Below are 11,400 nucleotides of genomic sequence, written 5' to 3'. Positions count from 1 at the left end.
CAAAGCAGAGAGCAAAAGAGAGAGAGAGCGCGAGAGAGCGCAAAGGAGAGAGTGAAAGAGAGAGTGAAAGAGAAAGAGCGAGAGAGAGCAAAGGAGAGAGAGAAAGAGCTAGAAAGAGAGTGATAGAGAAAGAGCGAGAGTGAGAGCGAAAGAGAGAGAGAAAGAGCGAGAGAGCAAAAGAGAAAGGGAGCAAAAGAGAGAGCGAGGAGCGAGAGCGTGCAAAAGAGAGCGAGAGGGAGAGCGAGAGAGAGCGCGAGAGGGAGAGCGAGAGAGAGCGCGCAGTGTTTGCTATTAGCGAGGTGTTTGGTGAAGTGACGCTTGGCGTGGACTCCTCTCCGCTACCGTGGCTGCCCGGGCCGCGGTCACCGCGCGTCTCAATCCGGGCGTCCACAGAGTACGTGAGGCGCCCACAGGTATGTCCCGCCACCCGGGGCAACCCCCGGCCCCGCCAGCCGCTGTCAGAACGCTTCGACGATCCCGTCAAGCTAACGAGATGTGACTTCTCCTGTGCAGCCTGCAAACCAGAAATTGTTCCGTTCATATACCCCGAACGGGTGCGTTGGAGGGAGGCTCCCCCCCCCCCCCTCCATCACCGAGCAACCCAGGACCACTTGAATGCACACGCAATAACAGCGTGTATGCGTGTGTGTGTGTGTTTGTGTATGCGTGTGTTGTCCGTCTTTCTACATATTGTGTACACTTCAACATACATGCGTCCGCTCTCTGGGCACGGGGGCTTGTGGGAATCTGTTCGTGGGGCCAATGGGGTGGGGCCAATGGGAGTGCGCGTGCACGGTGCTTATGGGTCTGTCTCCATTACTGCGCGCGCGCGCGCATGTGCGCGCACGGTGTCTATCTGTGTGCTCGTTATTGCACGCAGTCGTACGTATGCGCCGTCTCTACGCGTGCACGTTGCTGTCTTTTGTGTTTGCGGACCAACAGGAGTGTGTGTACGTGTGCGCGCGCGGTATAAAGTCCATCTGCCATTGCGTGCGTTCACGTGGACCCACTCCACGTCTGCAAGACTGCGTTGGTTTTGTGTTTGTGGGCTTTTGTAGCCCGTGTTGTTCTTGTGTGTTTGTGGGCTTTTGTAGCCCGTGTTGTTCTTGTGTGTTTGTGGGCTTTTGTAGCCCGCGTTGTTTCGCCACAGTGGAAAAGACCGTCAGTATCTGACTGATGGTGGAAATATACCCAGAGAGAGAGAGTATGCGTGTGTTTATTTGTATATATGAGTGTCACGCGCGCACGCGCACAAGCCCGAGGGTTGTGTGTCCCGGCTGCTTTCATCATCCAGACTCGGCTTGGCTTGCAAAAGAAGTCCTCGGTGCTTCATACGCTGCAGTCTGTGGTAAATAAATTGTCAATCTGTACACTTTGTTTGGCACAGGAGGACTTCAACCGTCACAAGTAATCTGGTGAAACAAGGAAAAATGATGCAAAAATCATCTGCTGGATGGATCATGGCAATATGAAGTGCGTGTGTGTGCGTGTGTGCGTGTGTTTCATGGGTCAGAGGCTGTGATGTACAAAGAAAAAAAACCCACTTTGCTTTTGGCGACCCGTCTGCAGCGTGCTATGGTTTTCCAGTCAGATTTGAATGACGTGAAATAACAAACAGCCACCTCTTTGTTTGGGTTGCAGATGATCGATTTGTGATGCAGAAAATGAGTAAATCAGCTTTGTGTCAAGGCCTCGGCGTCCCGGCAGACGTGTTTCTGGCTGCAAGTCAGAGAAGACCACGACCGGCGCTGCTCTCACGGAAGCGAGTGCGCACGGGAAGTGGCGAGCGCCCCAAAACGAGGAGAGGTGGGGCGACAGAGTCCAGCTAGGTTTACCTCAGAAACGAGGAGTGGTGAGGCGACAGAGTCCAGCTAGGTTTACCTCAGAAACGAGGAGAGGTGAGGCGACAGAGTCCAGCTAGGTTTACCTCAGAAACGAGGAGAGGTGAGGTGACAGAGTCCAGCTGGGTTACCTCAGAAACGAAGAGAAGTGAGGTGACAGAGTCCAGATGGGTTTACCTCAGAAACGAGGAGAGGTGAGGCGACAGAGTCCAGCTAGGTTTACCACAGAAACGAGGAGAGGTGAGGCGACAGAGTCCAGCTGGGTTTACCTCAGAAACGAAGAGAGGTGAGGTGACAGAGTCCAGCTAGGTTTACCTCAGAAACGAAGAGAGGTGAGGTGACAGAGTCCAGCTGGGTTTACCTCAGAAACGAAGAGAGGTGAGGCGACAGAGTCCAGCTAGGTTTACCTCAGAAACGAGGAGAGGTGAGGCGACAGAGTCCAGCTGGGTTTACCTCAGAAACGAGGAGAGGTGAGGTGACAGAGTCCAGCTGGGTTTACCTCAGAAACGAAGAGAGGTGAGGTGACAGAGTCCAGCTAGGTTTACCTCAGAAACGAAGAGAGGTGAGGTGACAGAGTCCAGCTAGGTTTACCTCAGAAACGAGGAGAGGTGAGGCGACAGAGTCCAGCTAGGTTTACCTCAGAAACGAGGAGAGGTGAGGCGACAGAGTCCAGCTAGGTTTACCTCAGAAACGAGGAGAGGTGAGGCGACAGAGTCCAGCTAGGTTTACCTCAGAAACGAGGAGAGGTGAGGCGACAGAGTCCAGCTAGGTTTACCTCAGAAACGAGGAGAGGTGAGGCGACAGAGTCCAGCTAGGTTTACCTCAGAAACGAAGAGAGGTGAGGCGACAGAGTCCAGCTAGTTTTACCTCAGAAACGAGGAGAGGTGAGGCGTCAGAGTCCAGCTAGGTTTACCTCAGAAACGAGGAGAGGTGAGGCGACAGAGTCCAGCTAGGTTTACCTCAGAAACGAGGAGAGGTGGGGCGACAGAGTCCAGCTGGGTTTACCTCAGAAACGAGGAGAGGTGAGGTGACAGAGTCCAGCTGGGTTACCTCAGAAACGAAGAGAAGTGAGGTGACAGAGTCCAGATGGGTTTACCTCAGAAACGAGGAGAGGTGAGGCGACAGAGTCCAGCTAGGTTTACCACAGAAACGAGGAGAGGTGAGGCGACAGAGTCCAGCTGGGTTTACCTCAGAAACGAAGAGAGGTGAGGTGACAGAGTCCAGCTAGGTTTACCTCAGAAACGAAGAGAGGTGAGGTGACAGAGTCCAGCTGGGTTTACCTCAGAAACGAAGAGAGGTGAGGCGACAGAGTCCAGCTAGGTTTACCTCAGAAACGAGGAGAGGTGAGGCGACAGAGTCCAGCTGGGTTTACCTCAGAAACGAGGAGAGGTGAGGTGACAGAGTCCAGCTGGGTTTACCTCAGAAACGAAGAGAGGTGAGGCGACAGAGTCCAGCTGGGTTTACCTCAGAAACGAAGAGAGGTGAGGTGACAGAGTCCAGCTAGGTTTACCTCAGAAACGAGGAGAGGTGAGGCGACAGAGTCCAGCTAGGTTTACCTCAGAAACGAGGAGAGGTGAGGCGACAGAGTCCAGCTAGGTTTACCTCAGAAACGAGGAGAGGTGAGGCGACAGAGTCCAACTGGGTTTACCTCAGAAACGAGGGGAGGTGAGGCGACAGAGTCCAGCTGGGTTTACCTCAGAAACGAGGAGAGGTGAGGTGACAGAGTCCAGCTAGGTTTACGTCAGAAACGAGGAGAGGTGAGGCGACAGAGTCCAGCTAGGTTTACCTCAGAAACGAGGAGTGGTGAGGTGACAGAGTCCAGCTAGGTTTACCTCAGAAAAGAAGAGAGGTGAGGCGACAGAGTCCAGCTAGGTTTACCTCAGAAACGAGGAGAGGTGAGGCGACAGAGTCCAGCTAGGTTTACCTCAGAAACGAGGAGAGGTGAGGCGACAGAGTCCAGCTAGGTTTACCTCAGAAACGAGGAGAGGTGGGGCGACAGAGTCCAGCTAGGTTTACCTCAGAAACGAGGAGAGGTGGGGCGTCAGAGTCCAGCTGGGTTTACCTCAGAAACGAGGAGAGGTGAGGCGACAGAGTCCAGCTAGGTTTACCTCAGAAACGAGGAGAGGTGAGGCGACAGAGTCCAGCTAGGTTTACCTCAGAAACGAGGAGAGGTGGGGCGACAGAGTCCAGCTGGGTTTACCTCAGAAACGAAGAGACGTGAGGCGACAGAGTCCAGCTGGGTTTACCTCAGAAACGAAGAGAGGTGGGGCGACAGAGTCCAGCTAGGTTTACCTCAGAAACGAAGAGAGGTGAGGTGACAGAGTCCAGCTAGGTTTACCTCAGAAACGAAGAGAGGTGGGGCGACAGAGTCCAGCTGGGTTTACCTCAGAAACGAGGAGAGGTGAGGCGACAGACTCCAGCTGGGTTTACCTCAGAAACGAGGAGAGGTGAGGCGACAGAGTCCAGATGGGGTTACCTTAGAAACGAGGAGAGGTGGGGCGACAGAGTCCAGCTGGGTTTACCTCAGAAACGAGGAGAGGTGAGGCGACAGAGTCCAGCTGGGTTTACCTCAGAAACGAGGAGAGGTGAGGTGACAGAGTCCAGATGGGTTTACCTCAGAAACGAGGAGAGGTGGGGCGACAGAGTCCAGCTGGGTTTACCGCAAGGATACCTGTCTAAGCCAAGAGGTTAGGGAAAATTAGTCACGTGCGATCTTTCCAACTGGGCTACGCGAGTTTCACTTGCAAGACAAACACGGAGAGGAATGAGAGAACGAATGAAGTTTCATGGTGTGTGTGTGTGTGTGTGTGTGTGTGTGTGTGTGTGTGTGTGTGTGTGTGTGTGTGTGTGTGTGTGTGTGTACCTTGGTCCCCATTAGGTTACAAAAACCTGAAACCACCTACCTTGTGGGGACATTTTATGGGTCTCCATGAGGAAAAGGGTGTAGTTCAGGGTTAGGACTTGGGTTTAAGTTTAGAAGTAGGATTAGTTTAAGGGTTAGTCAAGATGGTTAGGGCTAGGGAATGAATCTAGTCGTTGAGGGGTCCCCACAAGTATAGGATGACATGGTTTGTGTGTGTGTCTGTGGTAACAGGTTTCAATGTTAATATTGGATGTGGTGCTCAGTTTCCAGAGTTTTGGATTTTTCATTATATTTTAGCAAATTTGGGGGGCAGCCCGGGATCCGCCGCAGCAGGGACGCGAACCCGGGCCTCCCGCGCCACGGGCGACTACGTTAATCAGTCGACTAAAGGGTCCGGCCTGTTAGCCAAAGGCTAGCGAGTCTAGTTATCCGTGGTCGTTACACTACCCCCCCTTCGGGAAGCAGCTCCCTCACGCCTTTGAGCGCACACGCTTCCGATCGCCTCACGGTCTCACCATCCCACTTCTGACACCAATGTAGCGAATTCGGGGAGACCCTGGAGCCGCCGCAGCCGGGTCGCGAACCCGGAACTCCCGGGCTCGTTAACAACGTTAACGGGTCGTACCCTTTAGTCTACTCGTTAACCTTGTTGCCCGTGGTGCGGGAGATCCGGGTTCTTGTCCTGGCTATGGCGGTTCCCGGGCTGCCCCCCGAATTGGCTGCAATATGCTAGGAACTTGAAATTGTTGGCTAGTAGGCCCTAAAACGCCCGATGGCTTTCTCTAGTCAATTTGAGATGGCATATAAATGTTATTCCCTGAAATGGAAGATAGCCACCATTTTCAAATTCATTGCACTGCAGCAAGGACAGAATTGGCCAAGTTAATTTTGGAAGTTGGCTTTCCTGCATTCAAGATGGAGTCATTTCAGGTTCCAACATATCCTCATCTGTCATGAAATCATGCCAATGTTTATTTCCCTGTTGACGGATGGTTTGTTTAAATATCATAACACAAATGTCCATTATAAAATTAACGGAAGCCGTGATTATCTGCCTTGTTCTCCTGTAAGCTGATTGGTCTGAAATTTACGAGGTCTTTGATTAATCTCCCAAAATATCTTAGGGCGAACTCTTCGGTGTTCTTTGTCGATGTGTTTTTTTAAGCATAATATTTCAGATAGTGGTACTAGAATGAGGTTTTTAAATGAGGAAAAATGAACGTGGGGTGTCAGATCACTCTGTCAAAATCAATCAAATAAAGCATGTGCTGATTAAACCATTTTATTTCTATCAAACTTTGATTTGTAGTGTCATTACTGAGTGTTAATGGGTGCATGCATTATTCAGCAGAACAGATTGTTGCTGCCGAGTAATGCATCCCTATCAGTCTTGTTGGTCCTGATTATCCTGCCCCCAGCCCCTGACATAAGAGACGGGGCCACTTTGGAACCAGTTTTCCTGGCCGAGAGCTGGTCCTTTGACTGTCGAAATGTAAAGAACTGGTTCGAGATTAGGCACTGGCTCCAAACCAGCCTTCAAACTCCCTTGGTGGAAAAGGGGGATGATACAGCCCTGAAGTGGTTCACCTTGTACCTCACCAACTGGAGATTTCACGTGTAACTGGGGGGTTCTAGGGCTGATGACAATGCAGTGAGTGACATGTGGTGTAACACAGGGGTCAGTGCTTGGGCCCATCCTGTTTTTAATCTACTTACTCCCACTCGGACCTATCATCAGACAACACAACATGAACTTACACTGCTATGCTGACGACACCCAGGTCTACATTAAAATGCAACCCAATCCCACCAACACAACCCCCACCCTCAACACCTGCCTGGACGACATCCGCTCCTGGATGAATAACAACTTCCTCCAGCTCGACAGCAGCAAAATAGAGGCAATCCAGATCGGCACCACCAAACAACTCGCCAAGGCTTGGCAGCGTTGTTCCCTCCCTCGGTAGCCAACTCATTCCCCTCCCCTCTGACGTCACCAATTTTGGTGCTGCGTTTGCTAAGTTAAGTTTGGTGCTAAGTTCTCATTACAAGACCATATCAAACACATCTGAAAGATTTCCTTTATTCACCTCAAAACTATAGCCAGACTGAAGCCAGCACTTTCAAAAGATAACACCAAAAACCCGGTTCATGTACTAATCTTCTCCCAAATTGACTATGGCAATGCCCTTTTCGCCAGTCTTCCAGTCAAATCTATCAACCATCTACAACTCATTGAGAACAGTGCTGCCAGAGACCTCATCGGCTCAAAAAAAGTCAGCCCACATAACCCCCATACTCGCCCAACTCCACTGGCTCCCAGTCCACTACAAGATTCATTTCAAAGTCTTCCTCCTGACCTACAAAGCCTTAAATGGCCAAAGCCCCAGTTACCTCAATGACTTCATCACCACCCACAAACCCTCACGTTCCCTCCGCTCTAACCATTCCCCACTGCGCCACATCCCCACTACACGTCTCCAGACGATGGAAGATTGAGCCTTCTGCTCTTTTTCCCCCACACTTCTGGAACTCCCTCCCGGACTATCTCAGAACTGCCCCTTCCATCAAGGTTTTTTAAAACGGGCCTTAAAACCCTCCTTTATTGGCAGGCCTTCGTTTAAGCCTTTCATAGTGGCCCACCCTTGTTTTAATCCTCATTTTACTTCATTTTATTCTATTCTTACTTTTTTCTCTTATCTTTTTTTTAAAATTCTTTACAACGGCCCACCATGGTTTTATTCCCCCTCTTTTATCGTTTTACTTTTTATTTTAGTTTATTATATATTTTCTTTTACTCTAATCTTTTACCTGGAAAGCACGTGGAGATCTGTCTCCACAGACGAGAAACACTATACTTCTTCTTTCAGCTTGTTCCCTGTTTCTCAGGGGTCGCCACAGCGGATTGTACAGTTTCCATCGGTACCCTGTGAGGGCACAGCACCAACGGCGGCCGTTGTTAACCAGGGCCTCAGCCAATCCCGTATGGAGCCTGGTAAGGTCTTGTCGAGCCGCACAATGATTTGGCAGCATTTTACGCCGGATGCCCTTCCTGACACAACCACCAACCCTAGGGGGCACAGGTAAAGCGCTGGATGCCATCCCAGTATTCATGGACTTGCACCCACGCTGTCGCTACGAGAAACACTATACAAACTGAATTAATAATTATTACTGTTATTACTATTAACCAATCCTCTACGGACCGACCAAGTCTTGCATTCCAGGCCTCCGTCGGAGAACAGCCAAGAGCGGCATTCACCAGCGCTACCATTTGTAGAAAATATTACTGCTGAAATAAATTCCCCGTTTCTCCCCCCCCCCCCCCCCAAAAATAAAAAATCATCATAACTCAGAGAGAGGGGGCCCACGCAGCATAAGCAACCTGGGAGTCCGGGCGGAAATCTAAGTACGTCATTATTTCTCACACTGTGGCCCTACATTTCTGACCCTGGACTCTTTTCTTCTTCTTCAATTAAGCACCACAATAGACCGTGGGAAAAGAAAAGCAAAAAAAAAAAGTAAAGTCACCGCTGAGCTCTGCAGAGGTGTTAGGAACCATACCCCCCTCATCGGCCATAAATTGAAGGGGGAAATCCACAAAAAAACGAGATTTACCTCCACTTCCATCGCTCTTATTGGAAAAAAAAAAGTTGCCTTCTGTTTTGAACCCTATACCCCGCCCCGCCCCCCACAACCAGCACCAGCAGTGCTGGGCTCTGGGGTGTGTATGTGGGGGGGGGGGGGGGGATAGTCCCTCCCTCACTTTGGGTGGCTGAGAGGGAGCTAAGGGTCCGGCTCTGAGCAAAAAACCGGTGCCAAGGTAAACACGGCGATTCCTTCCCCAATTAGACACGCTCGATGCATTGGACTCGGTGCGCTAACAGGGCCGAGCCGTGCAATTAATGGTGCGGCGGCTCCCTTTGGACGGCTGGGACGGTTCAGATGTATACGGTTTCAGTTCGGGGGCCAGGCAACCGGGGGGTGGGGTGGGTGGTGGGGGGCTCTGATTGGGCAGTGCCGGCCTCATCATGGAAGTATAAACATGATGGGCTGGATGGGCGCGTTTGGTGGTTTCGGGAGGGAGGGGGTTCTGCGGGTCAAGCCGGGCCAGGAAGAATATTTGCTGTGGGCGAGGTCAATAATCAGGAGAGTGAGGGGCGAGACTTAATGAACAGGAATAAGGTGCATTTTTTGCACTCTGCAGCCTCAGAACTGACTGTTCAGGGAGGGAGGAGGGGTTAATGGAGTAGGACGGGGGAGTGCTGTCAAATATATAAGTACATAAGCAGCAACGTTCTGTTTTATAGCTGTGTGTCATTTACTTGACCTGTGAAATGAAGTCGGACAGCGACGGAGGCACCAAGGAGGCTGTCAAGCTTCAATCTGAGGTTGTTTCTAGCTGCGTCAGATGAACAGCACGTGACTGCTGGCCTTTACATACGCCGTCTCCTCAAAGCCCAGACTATGTGGCCAAATTGAGATTGCAGACAGCATGCAGTTGATAGTACATTTTCATATGTAGTTTGTCACATCCTGCCTGGCCCACGTGACCGGTGAACAGGTTTTTTTTTCTTCTTCTTCTTTAGTATCGCGTCGGCGAGTTCCTCTCGGGTTGCAGTTTTTTCAGCGTATCTCTACGGTGACTCATCTTTGACCTCGCTTGGGTTAAACTTTCCACCGAGGCCGAACAGAGGACTGTGCGTGCTTGTGGTTAATGTCAGCTAACAATGGTGCGGGTTGCCAACCCAGCTTTGAACTGTCAGGCTCCTGCTGAAGAATGGGACGAGACATTTGGACGCGCTGGGGTGAACGAGACATTTGGACTGCAGATCTGTGACGAAAATACCGAGAGTCTCCTCAAAACCGGCTGTTGGGCTGTACGCTCGCTAGGCCTGGGAACGCTATCATGCGAACATAGTCGGCCTTGCACTCGTGGTCCTTTTCTTCAAGGTACGACCTGCTAAGAGTATGAATGGGGGGGGGGGGGAAATGACATCTACCCAATATTTTGCTGTCCAAAGGGGCTGGCTAAATCAATTCACTGTGGTGCAATTTGGTCCTTGCATGCGAGGCAGGAACAGAAAATGGATATGCGCGGCTACAAATGAACATGCAACACAAGCGTTACAGCTATTTGGCTGAAACACCGAGGAGCATCAGCAACGGGGAACAGAATTGCATTGTGCATGGTTAGTACCCTCCACTGGCCCATTTTCTACCCCCGCAACGTGTATTCTTTGGGGTGTTGGTTTGCATTGGGAGGCCCGGGGGCGCTCAACTCTCTCGAAGGCAGTTTGCTAACAGAGCTAACACTCCATTGCCTCTAATGAAAATCCATAAGAAACATTTAGCTCCGTGTGTGAGAGGGGGGAAATTCAATAAGGCGTGTAACGCAATTTGTAAATTACAGGAAGAACCAATCGAAGCAGCGGACCTAATGGGGGATGTCGGGGTGTCCTTATGTTTTGGGTTTTCGACGTTTTGCAGTACCACGGGAACAGCTGCCGACCTGCGGTGACCATAAATACCACGGGAATCTAGTTTTCTCGCCCCAAATGAAGTCCAAAGCTGTTCCTCTTCCATCTCAGTTTTCCACGCGGTGTGTCGGCCCTGCTGCTGCAGATGTCTCCTCGGAGGTACCGTTCCCCAAACTAATGGTCGCTCTCGGACAGGCCTGTCGATGGTAAACTAATCTGCAGCCTGCAAGGCACAGGAAAGAGTTCTCATTAGCACTCATTGCAGCTATCTTCCGAGGAAACCCTCGTCTTTAGACCACTCTGACCATGGGGCTGAAAGCCAGACTAATGTCACTTACTACTACTTCTCTGTTTATTGGTTTATTGGTAGAGGCCCTAATAGGTGGATGGATGGATGGATGGATGGACTGCATCCATTCATCCATGAAGTTGTTTTTCAGGTTTGCATGAATGAGCGCCATTGCTAGGGATCTTTGCTTACAAAGGGCTTAGCACAGTTTGGCGAAACAATGGCGTTTGTTTAACCAACCTTTTTCACCTGTGGCATCGGTGGATGCTCGGCGGCTGTGCAATATTTGAAGGGTAGTGGCACACCTGGCTTACAACAAACTATTCAGTCCTCTAAATATTAACTTTGGGCAGTTTATGGTGATATAATATAATTAACGTGCTTTTATCGATTTTTAGGTATCAATTAGCCAAACCAAAATTTATTCACATGGCACATTTCACATATAAAAATTTGGTAACACTTTAGTATGGGGAACATAAAAAACCTTAATTACTAGTGAATTAGTAATGATCAAGATGTCACTTTAGTATGGGGAACATATTCTAAGTAACAAAAACTCAATTTACAGTAATTTAACACTATGAACACTTGTAGTGTTGTGTGTTGTTATGGAAGAACAGAGCATATTCATTAAGTGTTAGTAAGGGAGAATAACTCTTCTTGTGGTACTACCACCTTATAAAGGCCATACTAAGCAAAGCATATTGAGATGGTACTACTAATAAGCAATACTTCTGAGGTTATAGAGGGAAAACTCATAGTTAATGGCTTACTGGTTGTATAATAAGGCCATGCAGAGTAAGGCATTAATGAGTACGTAATAATGACCAATTAAGAGCCTATATGTTGCTAATTTGCATGCTAATAAGCACCCAATTAATGGTGACTACGTTCCCCATACTAAAGCGTTACCAAAAATGTAAC

Source organism: Lampris incognitus, chromosome 2 (assembly GCF_029633865.1).
Source record: "Lampris incognitus isolate fLamInc1 chromosome 2, fLamInc1.hap2, whole genome shotgun sequence".
NCBI classification, from domain to species: domain Eukaryota; kingdom Metazoa; phylum Chordata; class Actinopteri; order Lampriformes; family Lampridae; genus Lampris; species Lampris incognitus.
The sequence above is the reverse complement of the archived record's forward strand: the minus strand, read 5'-3'. Positions refer to the sequence as shown.